Genomic DNA, 11,677 nt, shown 5'->3' on the forward strand with positions numbered 1-11,677 from the left:
ATGGTATCCCGCTGCTTGCAGTAAAGAAGATTAGCCCATTAAAGCATCACATTGGGCCCCCAATATTGGTAATTTCATATGATTTATCCAAATAGTCTATCCTATTTGATAATGCTGATCCCTTTTGAACTGATACAGAACTGTTAGTTCTACCTGAATGTGTTGCAAGGGTTGGAAGAACATGGCAGTATCATCATCTTTAATACTGTTCTGTCCTTAGCAATGAGATTGTGAGAAGTGTGAGGCTGAGCTTTTGCTTGAAAAAGAAATTTTGATTGTCTAAGAAAATAACAACATCTAATGCAGGGCCAAAACACATTAAAAATCAGATATGATATTTCAGGTGAGCAATCCAGTGTAGAGGAAAATAGATTTTTAAAATTGAGTCTAGAATAATGGTTATAATAATTTTAAAAATTATTTTCATTCAGATGAGCACATTTTAATAGGATTTAAAAGTAAGCATCAAACAGAATTTACTTAAGAAAAAATCATATCCAAATGTTATCTGTTTACTTAGTTCTTTATGTTTTAAGGCTCAAAGCAATAATAATCAGTCATCCATAATTTCAGATCTCTAAATTGACATATTTCCTCTAAGGATCCAAGATAATTGGAATTTTACTGTTTAATTATTAACTTACTCAGTGTGAGATTAATAAATTCTATTGATTACTATTTAAATGACCGATATAAGATACGCTTCCATTTACCTGGCTAATCTCTTTTGGGGAAAATGTAATATATGAGAACTTTTATTTTAAATATTGGCAGGTCATAGGCTACATAGATAAAGGGATATGTAGTAACGTAATTGTCCTTGCTTTGTAGAAGTTCTAAGGCTTCTTTTTCTATTCATATACTTAGTGACAAAATGGCAGATATAATATCTATGTAGGATCATTGTGAAACTTTTGCTGAATGTTTAAATAGAGTAATTGTGATTAGTCATGTGATTGAGGGTGAAATTGTTGATAAGAAAGCCCAGGGAGTGGATCAACAATCCCATGCAGGATGCCAAGGAGACTGTTGATGGTAAAGGAGGCTTCCAGCTCAGCACACAGGTCGCCGCTTCTCCATGGCTACTACTCAACTTCATGTTAGGTAGTGGAGTGGAGACTGACACTGAGAAGAGCTCCGAGGTGACACAATCACCAAGACGCTCCCATCCCTAGTGCCCTGGGTGGCGAACACTAGGCTGCCATGGCTCAGGGACAACCTGCTTCACGCAGAACTAAGATAATCCTTGAAATGTGATCTTTGCCGAGCCAATTGAAATGAAGTCTATGAAAGCAGCAACCTTCCCAGGGCACATTTAACACAATGCAGAACAGTGTAAGATAAACCAAAAGGCATTCACATGGCCCGGATAGCACAGGACAGGTGTAAACAGCACATTCCTCAAGCACACCTACTGCCATGGGTTGAATCGTCTCTACAAAATTTGCAGTTTAGAGTCTTGACTTCAACCACCTCATCAGGTGCTTTGTTTGGAAACAAGGTCATTGTAGGTGGAACTTGTCAAGATGAGGTCATATTTCAGTAGATTAGGTCCTTAAACCAATATGACCACTGTCCTTTAAGAAGAAACCTGGACTTAGAGACACACAAGGAGAACAGCACATGATAAGGAAGACAGAGACTGGGTTATGTTTCTACAAGGCAAGAGTCACCACACAGTACCTACCATCAAGCCATTAGAAGTCAGAAGAGGAGCAGTGAACAGATTTTCCACGGCAACCTTCCAAATGAACTAATAGGATCAACACCTTAACTTTGGACTTGGAACCTTCAGAATCATCAGACAACAGATTTCTGTTTTTTAAACTCCTCCCCCCCCCCCCGCTCCATTTGTAGTATTTTGTACTGGTCTTCTTAGAAAACTATAATATCTTCTTTTTCCCAGTTTCTTATGACAAATTGGAATTGAATTTTCCTAATGAAGAATTGAAAATGAATTACTGGAATGCACACTACTGTATAGTATCTAAATAATATATTCACAGGATGATGAGTGAATAGGAGGAAAAAAAGATAGGAAGAAATATTAATTAGTTTTAATTGCTTTATTTCTACACATCTATCTGTGCTAAGATTTCTTTATCAATTTCAGTTTTGTCAGTCATTTGCAACCTATTCTTGCTGTTGCTGTAGTACATTATAAGCTAGTTGGAAGGCAGGAAAATAATTCAATGGCAGGAAAATTAATGGAGGAATACTCTGGCCACAATCTTGCTGGGGGCGTCACATGTCAAAGCCAGGAAATTAAACAACAATCTCTTGAGCAATTCCATATAGAGGGCTCTGTATGAGGCATTTGGGCACAATGCAAGTGTTAATAATTAATTCCTGAATTGAATTCTACAGAAGTACATAAATCACTTTTATAGCTTTTCATTATCAATATCATGGATGGAAAGAAAGTTATGAATTGTAACGCCAAATCAGAGGCACTTTATGAATTTATGATAGATTCCTTGATTCCAAGGCCTGGAAAAATTCAACTAACTGCTGAACTTCTTTTGAACTTTTGGATTTTTTTTTTTAAGATTTATTTATTTTTATTGGAAAGGCAGATATATGGAGAGGAGGATAGACAGAGAGGAAAATTTTCCATCCAATGCTTCAATCCTCAAACAGCCACAACTGCTGGAACTGAGCCAACCTGAAGCCAGGAGCCAGGAGCTTCATCTAGGTCTCCCACACGGATGCAGGGTTCCAAGGCCTTGGGCCATCCTCGACTACTTTCCCAGGCCACAGGCAGGGAGCTGGATGGGAAGTGGGGCTGCCGGGATTGGAACCGGTGCATATAGGATCCCAATGCGTGCAAGGTGAGGACTTTTGCCATTAGGTCATAGGGCCGGGTCTGGAGGTATATCCATTCTTTTTGTGTCCTCACTTGCTAGACATTTGCAGGAGTGAAGCCCTATTACCTATGTCTGGCAAAATACTGTTTATTATAACAAGTGATTGGAATAAATCATATAAATATACATTTTCCACTTTTAAAGACAAATTTATCATAAGTCAGAAATGTGTGTTATTTATCATTTGTGAGAATATTATACTAGGATTTTTATTTGTAGATTTAAAGATAATTTTATTTTGACTCATTAATAATTATTTCCCTGCTGATTTGATGCTAATTTTTGTGACTTTCTGGAAGATGTTTTGTGAAGCATCTTCATGTGCTGTATTCATTCTTGTAAGACCACCACTAATGAAAGTTTCCCACTTACGCTGCTTTGGCCTTCCGGATAAAAGGGACTCATCTCTTTGTTTGAGGATGGCCCTCCGAAGACTGTGGCTTTTCAAACCTCATCATTTAACTACAATTAGAAATGACTTCCTGGCTTATACGCCAATGAAACTACTTTAGGAAATAATTTGTTTTATGGGTGGCATAGAAAGAGCTGCCAAAGTAATCATGGAGTGTAAGAAGCAGATGGTAAGATTCCAGTGGAAAGAAGATTATGAAATCTGAATCCTCTCATTAGAATCCCATATTTTTTAGTAAATGGATTATCATAGAGAGCTTTCAAATTAATGGAAAATTCTTAAATTTGATATATCTATAATTAACTTTGTATAAACTGAAAAGCACCTCTACGTTCTGCATTCTATCAACCAGGATCAACGTAGTTTATATTTTTCATCTTTATGAAACTTTTGAGACTGATGTGAAGTGGCTTTATGAACACACAAATTATTTTAGCCTTCGAGAAATATAAAGAGCCATTGGAGATTTATGCATTTTAAATCATTAAGATGGATGACTGTAACTATAGTAACTAGATCAAGACTAACAATTGAAAAACAGTCCAACTCATCCTCTCTCCAAACAAGCATTTTCTCATGTTTTGTAAAGCTTTCTTATGAATTGATTTATTTTGCTTTATAAAATAGCTCTATCCAGTCCAGAAATACTTATTGCTGATTTAATATGGAACAAAGGTCAGATTCCTATTATAACCTGGAAGTAATTTTTAAAAATATTTATTTATTTATGTATTTGAATGGCAGAGTTTCAGAAAGAGTAGAGAAGACGAAAGAGAGAGGCCTTTCAGCCACTGGTTTATTCCGCAAATGACTGCAGTGGCCCAGGTTAGGCCAGGAGCTTCTTCTGGGTCTCTCACACGGATGTAGAGTTCTGAATACTTGAGAAACCATCTGCTGCTTTTCCAGGCCAGTTGCAGGAAGCTTGATTGGATGTTGAGTAGGGCACACATGAATTGATACCAAAATGATATTTCAGTTTTGTAGGTGGCAGCCTTACCTGCTATGGTACAACACTGGCCTCTCTGCTGTTTTTCAAAGCGTCTTTTCAATATTTATAGGCCTCTTAGTCAGTATATCTCCCACTTGCCCCCTACTGCTCCAGCACTGGAAAGAACACATCCAATAGACTGCTGGATTTACTCTTTTGGATGTGAATACAGTAGTTCTTACAGTAATCAACAATGCACAATTTGTCATTTTTACCAGGTATTTTTTTAAATCCCTGTTTACGTTTTACTTTTAGGCCACTGTAATACAGTTTTATTTGTAGGTATCCAGTTTAGGGTTCACTGAGTCTCATATATCTAAGAACTGCATTTTTTTTTGCTTTTTAAAAATTCATGCCAAACATCTCTTCAAATATTTCAGTTTCCTCAAATGTTGCTTTCCTGTGGAGCTTCAGTTACCTGTAAATCAGGCTACTTGAGTTATCCCACAAATTTCTAATGACTCATTCTGTTTTTTAAGTCTTTTATCCTTGTGCCTTAGTTTGTTTAATTTTTATATATTTAGTTTAGAATTTAGCAAACCGGGCCCGGCGCGGTGGCGCAAGTGGTTAAAGGTCCTTGCCTTACACGCCCGGGATCCCATATGGGCGCCGGTTCTAATCCCAGCAGCCCCGCTTCCCTCCCAGCTCCCTGCCTGTGGCCTGGGAAAGCAGTCGAGGACTGCCCAAAGCTTTGGGACCCTGCACCCACGGGGAGACCCGGAAGAGGCTCCTGGCTTCGGCTCGGCATAGCATTGGCCGTTGCGCTCACTTTGGGAGTGAATCATGGGACGGAAGATCTTCCTCTCTGTCTCTCCTCTCTGTATATCCGCCTTTCCAATGAAAAAAAATAATAAAAATAAATCTTTAGAATTTAGCAAACCTTTATTTTGCTGTATTAAACTTACTATTTAGTTCAATAAATTCTTGATTTTAGATAAATTTTTATTCCTAAAATTTTTATTGCTTTAAAATACCATTTCTTTGCAATAGTTTTCAATGTTTAAGTTTCCTCTCTAAATTTTTTAATAAACTCAAAATGTTTTTAATATGTTTTTGACAGTTTCAAAATCTAAGTCAATTTGCTTGTCATTTTTAAATTATATAATGTATGTGACAAAATTACACTATTTTAAAACATACAATTCAGTGGTTATTACTATAGTAACAGTGTAGTGCAATAATCAACCTTCTGATTCTGATTTTTCATAACTCTCCAGAACAGTTTTTCTTTCTTTTTTTTTTTTATTTCTATTTATTGTTATAGGAAAAATAGATTTACAGAGAAAGATCTTCCCAAGTGGCTGTAAAGGCTGGAACTGAACTGATTCATATTTTCAACTCATCCTTCTTATGTTATTGAAACATTTTTCATGGAAATTAAACAGTGTTAGCAATGTCAATTAGATTGTCTCAAAATGTTTACTCATAGTCTATGATATTATGTTCTTAAGTGTTTAAATTTCCCAGAATATGTCAGTTGGTACTGTGCTATTATCATTGTTATTCAAGATTACTCTGTTTTGACTTCTTAGATAAAAGAAAAGAGGCAGAGGATGTAGAAGCTAAGTATGACAATTATGCTCCAGAAATTGGTGGAAATGCTTATTTTCTAAAATGGAAACTACAAATCATTTTAATTCTCATGAAAGGAATACCATTGATGCAGAGATCATTAGTGCTATCAACGTTCTAATATTTTAATATGTATATCCTTATCTAGATAAAATATATGATGCACATATACAGCACCCCATATAATAAATACTTTTTATTGTAATCTTATTATTATATTACTTATATGCATATTTTCAAAGTATACATTTTAGAATCTACACTTATTGGTTTTTAAATTATAGTTGTTCATTGACTGTTAAACATGGGAAATGAAGCCAAAATTATTTTTCATCTTATTACTGCATGAAAAATTATGCTTCCTAAAACTTTAAGTTATATTCTTCCATGTTACTAAAAGCTAAACCTTTTTTCATTTTTAAAGGATTTCTTTAAGTTTATTGGAAAGACAGATTTACATAGAGAAACAGAGCCAAAGAAAGATCTTCCATTCTCTAGTTCACCCCTCAAGTGGCTGCAACAGCCAGAGCTGAGCTGATCCGAAGTCAGGAGCTTCTTCCCGGTGGCTGCAGGTCTCAAGGCTTTGGGCCATCCTTTACTGCTTTCCCAGGTCACTGGCATTTGCAGGGGTCAGGATTAGCCAATTGAGCCCCAAAGCCAAACCTTTAAATGTACAACAACCATTTTGCATTTCTATGCAAACTTCTTAGACTCACAGAAACTAACGAAAGTTCTATTTTTATTTGTTAACTTTTCTACATAGCAGCTAATTATTTAATACCAAATTCCACTTTAGGTATTTAGTGTTTTCCTTATGTTCAACAGCTTTGGAAATTCCATCAATTTTGTCCTCTTGTGCAGTTCTGTCTCAGAGCTTTTTCATCATCTAGGTCTACATGGCTTGCTGCTGGATCATGTTATACCATGTCAGCCTTCATCAGCATCCCAGTGACTCTGCACTTCCCAAGGATGCCAGCTCTTTCTTTTCTCTGCTACCTTGGTAGCACTTGATACTATGTGGAAAGAAAAAAAACATTTTAGCCTTTTTTTTGTTTTTGAGAAATACAAGAGGTAGGCTTACCTGGCAGAGGGAGACACCATGATTTCAGAGGTGGTTTTTCCAGGGAGGGGCTTATCCATTACACTCCAGATGGGTTGAGCCCTGTGCTTTCCCCAACTGTGGGAAACTCAGCGGCATAATTTGTGGTAGTAAGGGGCTGCATTTGTGTGCTCCCCTAAGTGTATATACTTACACACACACACACACACACACACATAGATGTAGATCTATACATGTACACACATCTATATATATGCATAACAGGTAACCTATTGAGTGCTTCATATTTGTTCTACTGATAAGTTGTTAAGGAAACAAAATTTTTAATTTGAATAAAAACTTATTTCAGAATTTTGAAGACTTTGTTATTCACATATTCTATGTTTCACTATTGTTGTTGAGAAAACTCTGACAAGTTTTCCAATCATTTCTTTCCCCTCTTTAAAATTTTTTTTGAATTTATTTTTATCCTAAAGTCAGATATACAGAGAGTAGGAGAAACAGAGAGGAAGATCTGTCCAGTGATTCACTCCCCAAGTGGCCACAACAGCCCGAGCTAAGCTGATCTGAAGCCAGGAGCCAGGAGACGCTTCTCCAGGTCTCCCACACAGGTACAGGGTCCCAAGGTCTTGGGCCATCTTCAACTGCTTTCCCAGGCCACAAGCAGGGAGCTGGATGAGAAGTGGGGCTGCTGAGATTAGAATTGGTACCCATAGGGGATCCTGGTGTATGCAAGGTGAGGACTTTAGCCCCTAGGCTACTGCACTGCGCCCCACTTCTTCCCTTTTTATAAAAAACATTTTTGTTTTCCTTGGAAAGCTTTTCCTTTTTCTATATTATATAGGGACGTTTGCTAGATCTTTCCATCTACAAGCATATTCTTCCAATCTAATACATTTTCTCAAATTATTTTTAATGACTTTCTCCCTTCCATTTTCTTTTCCTTTCTTCTTGAAATCCAAATAGTTTGATATTTACTTTATTTGCTTGCTGCTTCTTGTCTATTGCTCTGCATTACTATTAAAAAATACACAATCTTAATTTAGAACATTTGTTTTTTTTAATTTCTGACATTTTATCACATATTATTTCTAAGAATTTCCTTCTGAATATTTGTGTACCACAGATATCACATCTTCCTTTCAATCTTTGACAGAATTAATGTTTGTCTGATTTTACAAATATTTCCTTACTACTGTGTTATCTTCTCAGAATATCATCTGCCTTAACTAATCTTTCACGTTGTAATACATTCCTAAATGCTTTATGAATGGTTGCCCACTCATACTGAAATACAGAACCCTGAATATACTGGCTGCAGCCGAACAGATGCTGTGGGACTTGTTGACTTGTTCATTAAAACAGCAATGTGTTGGAGTACATTTTGTTTGTGTTTGTGAATATCCTTGTTAGTATCTTTTTTTTTTTTTTGAGCTAGTCAGAATCCTCAGAAACCTTTGCCAATGCATCCACCCCCACCCCATGATTGTTTATATTAGCACATAGCTTTGCTATTCACAGGAAGTATCCCCGCCTTCCCAAGCTGAAATAAATTGCCCTATTTAAGACTAACACCCACTGAGTGGGTAGATGGTGGTAACTTAGCGGTGGCTAAGAATACAAATGTCTGACCCCTTTACCTCAGGATGGAACAATTCCAAGGGCAACAACACATTTGTTTATAGGATTGGCTGAGATTTCTCTAGCAGCCTTAGGCAATGGTTTCACCCTCGGCCCGATTACACTGTCTTCACTATTGTACAACTGTATCTCATGACAGCATTTTCTGATAAACATTCTACATGAATATCTTTATATCAGAGTCTGTTTCCAGGGACTTCAACCTGCAAAAAAAAAAAAAACCAAAAAAAACCAAAAAAACATTTTTTAAACATAGTTTCGGGGAAATAATCTCGACTTTCAGAATTCTTGGATTTTAATGCAGCAGAAAGCTGCAATTTCAAAATTTAATATGTAAAAATTTACTTTATCAAACACTTCTTTATTTTTACTTCTATTGTACTTCTTCCCTTCTGGTTTTGTCTACATGCCTACATTTTATCCCCTCCAGGCAATAAATCTCCCGTATTTTTCTGGAATGGTGGTAGGAAGTAATTTGGTTTACATGAATATATGTGTTAATGGAAAGAAGTATCTCCGGAGGGTGAGTTCTTCCGTCAGACATATTTATAACCAATCCTACTAGTACAGATTCTTCAGTCCATCTTTATATTACCTGTTAACACAAGAAAGAAATTGCATATAATGATTAGGTGGTGAAATTTTGGGAATGTATTTTCAGTCTATGTTTTAGTTTACAAATTTTCTAAAATTACAAAGTTTCTGAAACTTGAGCAATTTTCCAGAAGCTAGTTCATTTTGCATCGTTATAGGTGGAATTGTATCCCCTCTAAAATTCATATATTGAAGTCCTACTCCCCAGTACCTAGAATAAGATATTCTTTGGAAAAGTGTCCTTGAACTGTACTATTAAGTTAAGATGAGGTCATATTAGAGCAGAGTGGGTTTACTAGTCCAATGTGACTGATAGTCTTGAAGAAATATAAAGATATGACCCAAATATATGGAAGGAGAATCCAAAGCGAGATAAAGGCTGGGATTCTGGCCCAGTGCAGTAGCCTAAGGGCTAAAGTCCTCACCGTGCATGCACCAGGATCCCCTATGGGTACCAATTCTAATCTCAGCAGCCCCACTTCCCATCCAGCTCCCTGCTTATGGCCTGGGAAAGCAGTTGAAGATGGCCCAAGACCTTGGGACCCTGTACCTGTGTGGGAGACCCAGAAGAGTCTCCTGGCTCCTGGCTTCAGATCAGCTTAGCTCGGGCTGTTGTGGCCACTTGGGGAGTGAATCACTGGACAGAAGATCTTTCTCTCTGTTTCTCCTCCTCTCTGTATATCTGGCTTTCCAATAAAAATAAAGAAATCTCAAACAGAAGGACTAGGATTGAGGATGTCAATAATCGCCAGTAAACAATCACTCTGAAAAGGAACCCAGAATGATGAGTTGATCATTGACTTCAGGCTTCCAGAACTGTGCAATAATGCATTTTTATGTTTTGAAACAATGGGATCCTTTGTTTTGGCAGCCCTAGAAATCTCAAACAGTAGAAAAACGTGGGGAGCAAATCCTGTGTTGCAGCCAAGAGCAGCAATAATCCACACTAGTCCCAAGGGGTTCAGACAGTTCGGACAAATGACCTGTTTTTATAGTCTTTTTTGACACCACTGAGATATGTTACGTCACTGCGTTGGTTCCTAACATGTGCCACCTCATAGAAGGGTCTGCAGCTCTCTAGAAGAGCTAAGACTAGATAAAAACCCAAAAAGTAAAAATCATTCTTTGCATCTCTAGTATTTCCTTAGTAGTAAAATTCATTTTCTAGGCTTTTATATTTATTTGGTAAATTACAGATGGCATAAAATGTATAATCTTAACATTTTGAGGTGTGTAATTTAGTCATTGTGCTTTCAATTCCCAGAAATCGGTTCAGCTTGTTAAACAGAAACTCCACACCCTTTAAGTGGCAGTCCTCAATTCTCTCAGCTCCTGAAAAGCCATTCTGTTTCCTGTCTCTATGGATTTGATGATAACTACAGCATATAATGTAAGTGGAATCAAACAGCATCATTTTTTAGTGACAGGTTTGTTTCACTTAGAATAGTGTCTTCAGACTTCATGTCTCAGGCTTTTCCTGCTTTTTATGATCAAATGTTATTCAGGTTTTTGTACATAACACATTTTGTTCATTCATTCATCCAATAATGATAAACTGAGTGTCCTCTTTCGGCTGTTTTGGATGCTGCTGCTGTAACCATAGGTGCATGATAGAATTTAATGCTTGCCTTTGGTCACACCTGTTTTCGAAGATCTCTAAAACTTCTGTTACTTTTTGGATGAGATTTGGTCTTGATTTTCCGTTCTTACCACTGGGCTTCTCCTTAGTTTCCTACTATATCACAAATAAAAGGAAGAAAGCTGAAATCAAATAAATTCAGTGTCAGCCAGGTTTAGCTAAGCCTCGGAGGAAACACGAGCTTTCAAAATTAGGGAATTCACTGTGTGAAATAAATGGGATTTCAGCTATTTTATGGATGCTACAGTTCTATGCAACACATTCAATAGACTTAATCATATTTGTATTAACTTTGGGAATGCACTGAATAGACTTCTAGAAAGTAATCTATATTGCTTTAAATAATAGATGCTACCTGTGTGTAATCTATAAATTATGGCTATCTGGGGAAACAAAACTATGCTAAAGATACTATTTTAGAACAATTTCATGCTATTTTGAAATAAGATGATATGGACATGGACTGAATGTTGCCCAGAATATTCACAATCAAACATTTGTTAACAACTACAAACCTTGAGGCACTCAATGGAATATGAGTAGTTACTTATTGTTGTTGCACTAATAATAAAATAATGTAATTATGATTACCCCAGTATTCCATTTGGGGAGATCTAGATTAAGAAAAAATGTATAGTCAAAGTGTTCATATATAAAATAACATGCATAATGATCCATTCCTATGAGAAGTAAATTCCCCTGTCTCTGAATGCCTTATCACCATGGCATAGAAGTAGCACACACTCAGGAGCACAGAGCAGAAAAATCTCAACATTTTAAGATAGAGAGAATGGCCTTGTTCACTAAATTTTACATCTCAACTTTGAGTCCATGTAACCAATATTTAAAATGTAAAAAAATCAGCAATAATCTTGAGGAGTGGGTGTTTGCTCCGACAGTTAAC

At 36.6% G+C, this 11,677-nt stretch overlaps 1 non-coding gene across 1 annotated transcript; it reads left to right on the forward strand.

Moving 5' to 3' along the window:
• The first annotated feature begins 6,912 nt into the window (after nt 1-6,912).
• On the forward strand, nt 6,913-7,077 carry LOC121166723. Its single transcript, XR_005885465.1, has one exon. It is a non-coding gene; the product is annotated as a U1 spliceosomal RNA (small nuclear RNA).
• Nucleotides 7,078-11,677: the final 4,600 nt, after the last annotated feature.

Source organism: Ochotona curzoniae, unplaced genomic scaffold (genome assembly GCF_017591425.1).
Source record: "Ochotona curzoniae isolate NIBS_2020 unplaced genomic scaffold, NIBS_Ocur_1.0 contig_1071, whole genome shotgun sequence".
Classification (NCBI taxonomy): Eukaryota; Metazoa; Chordata; class Mammalia; order Lagomorpha; family Ochotonidae; genus Ochotona; species Ochotona curzoniae.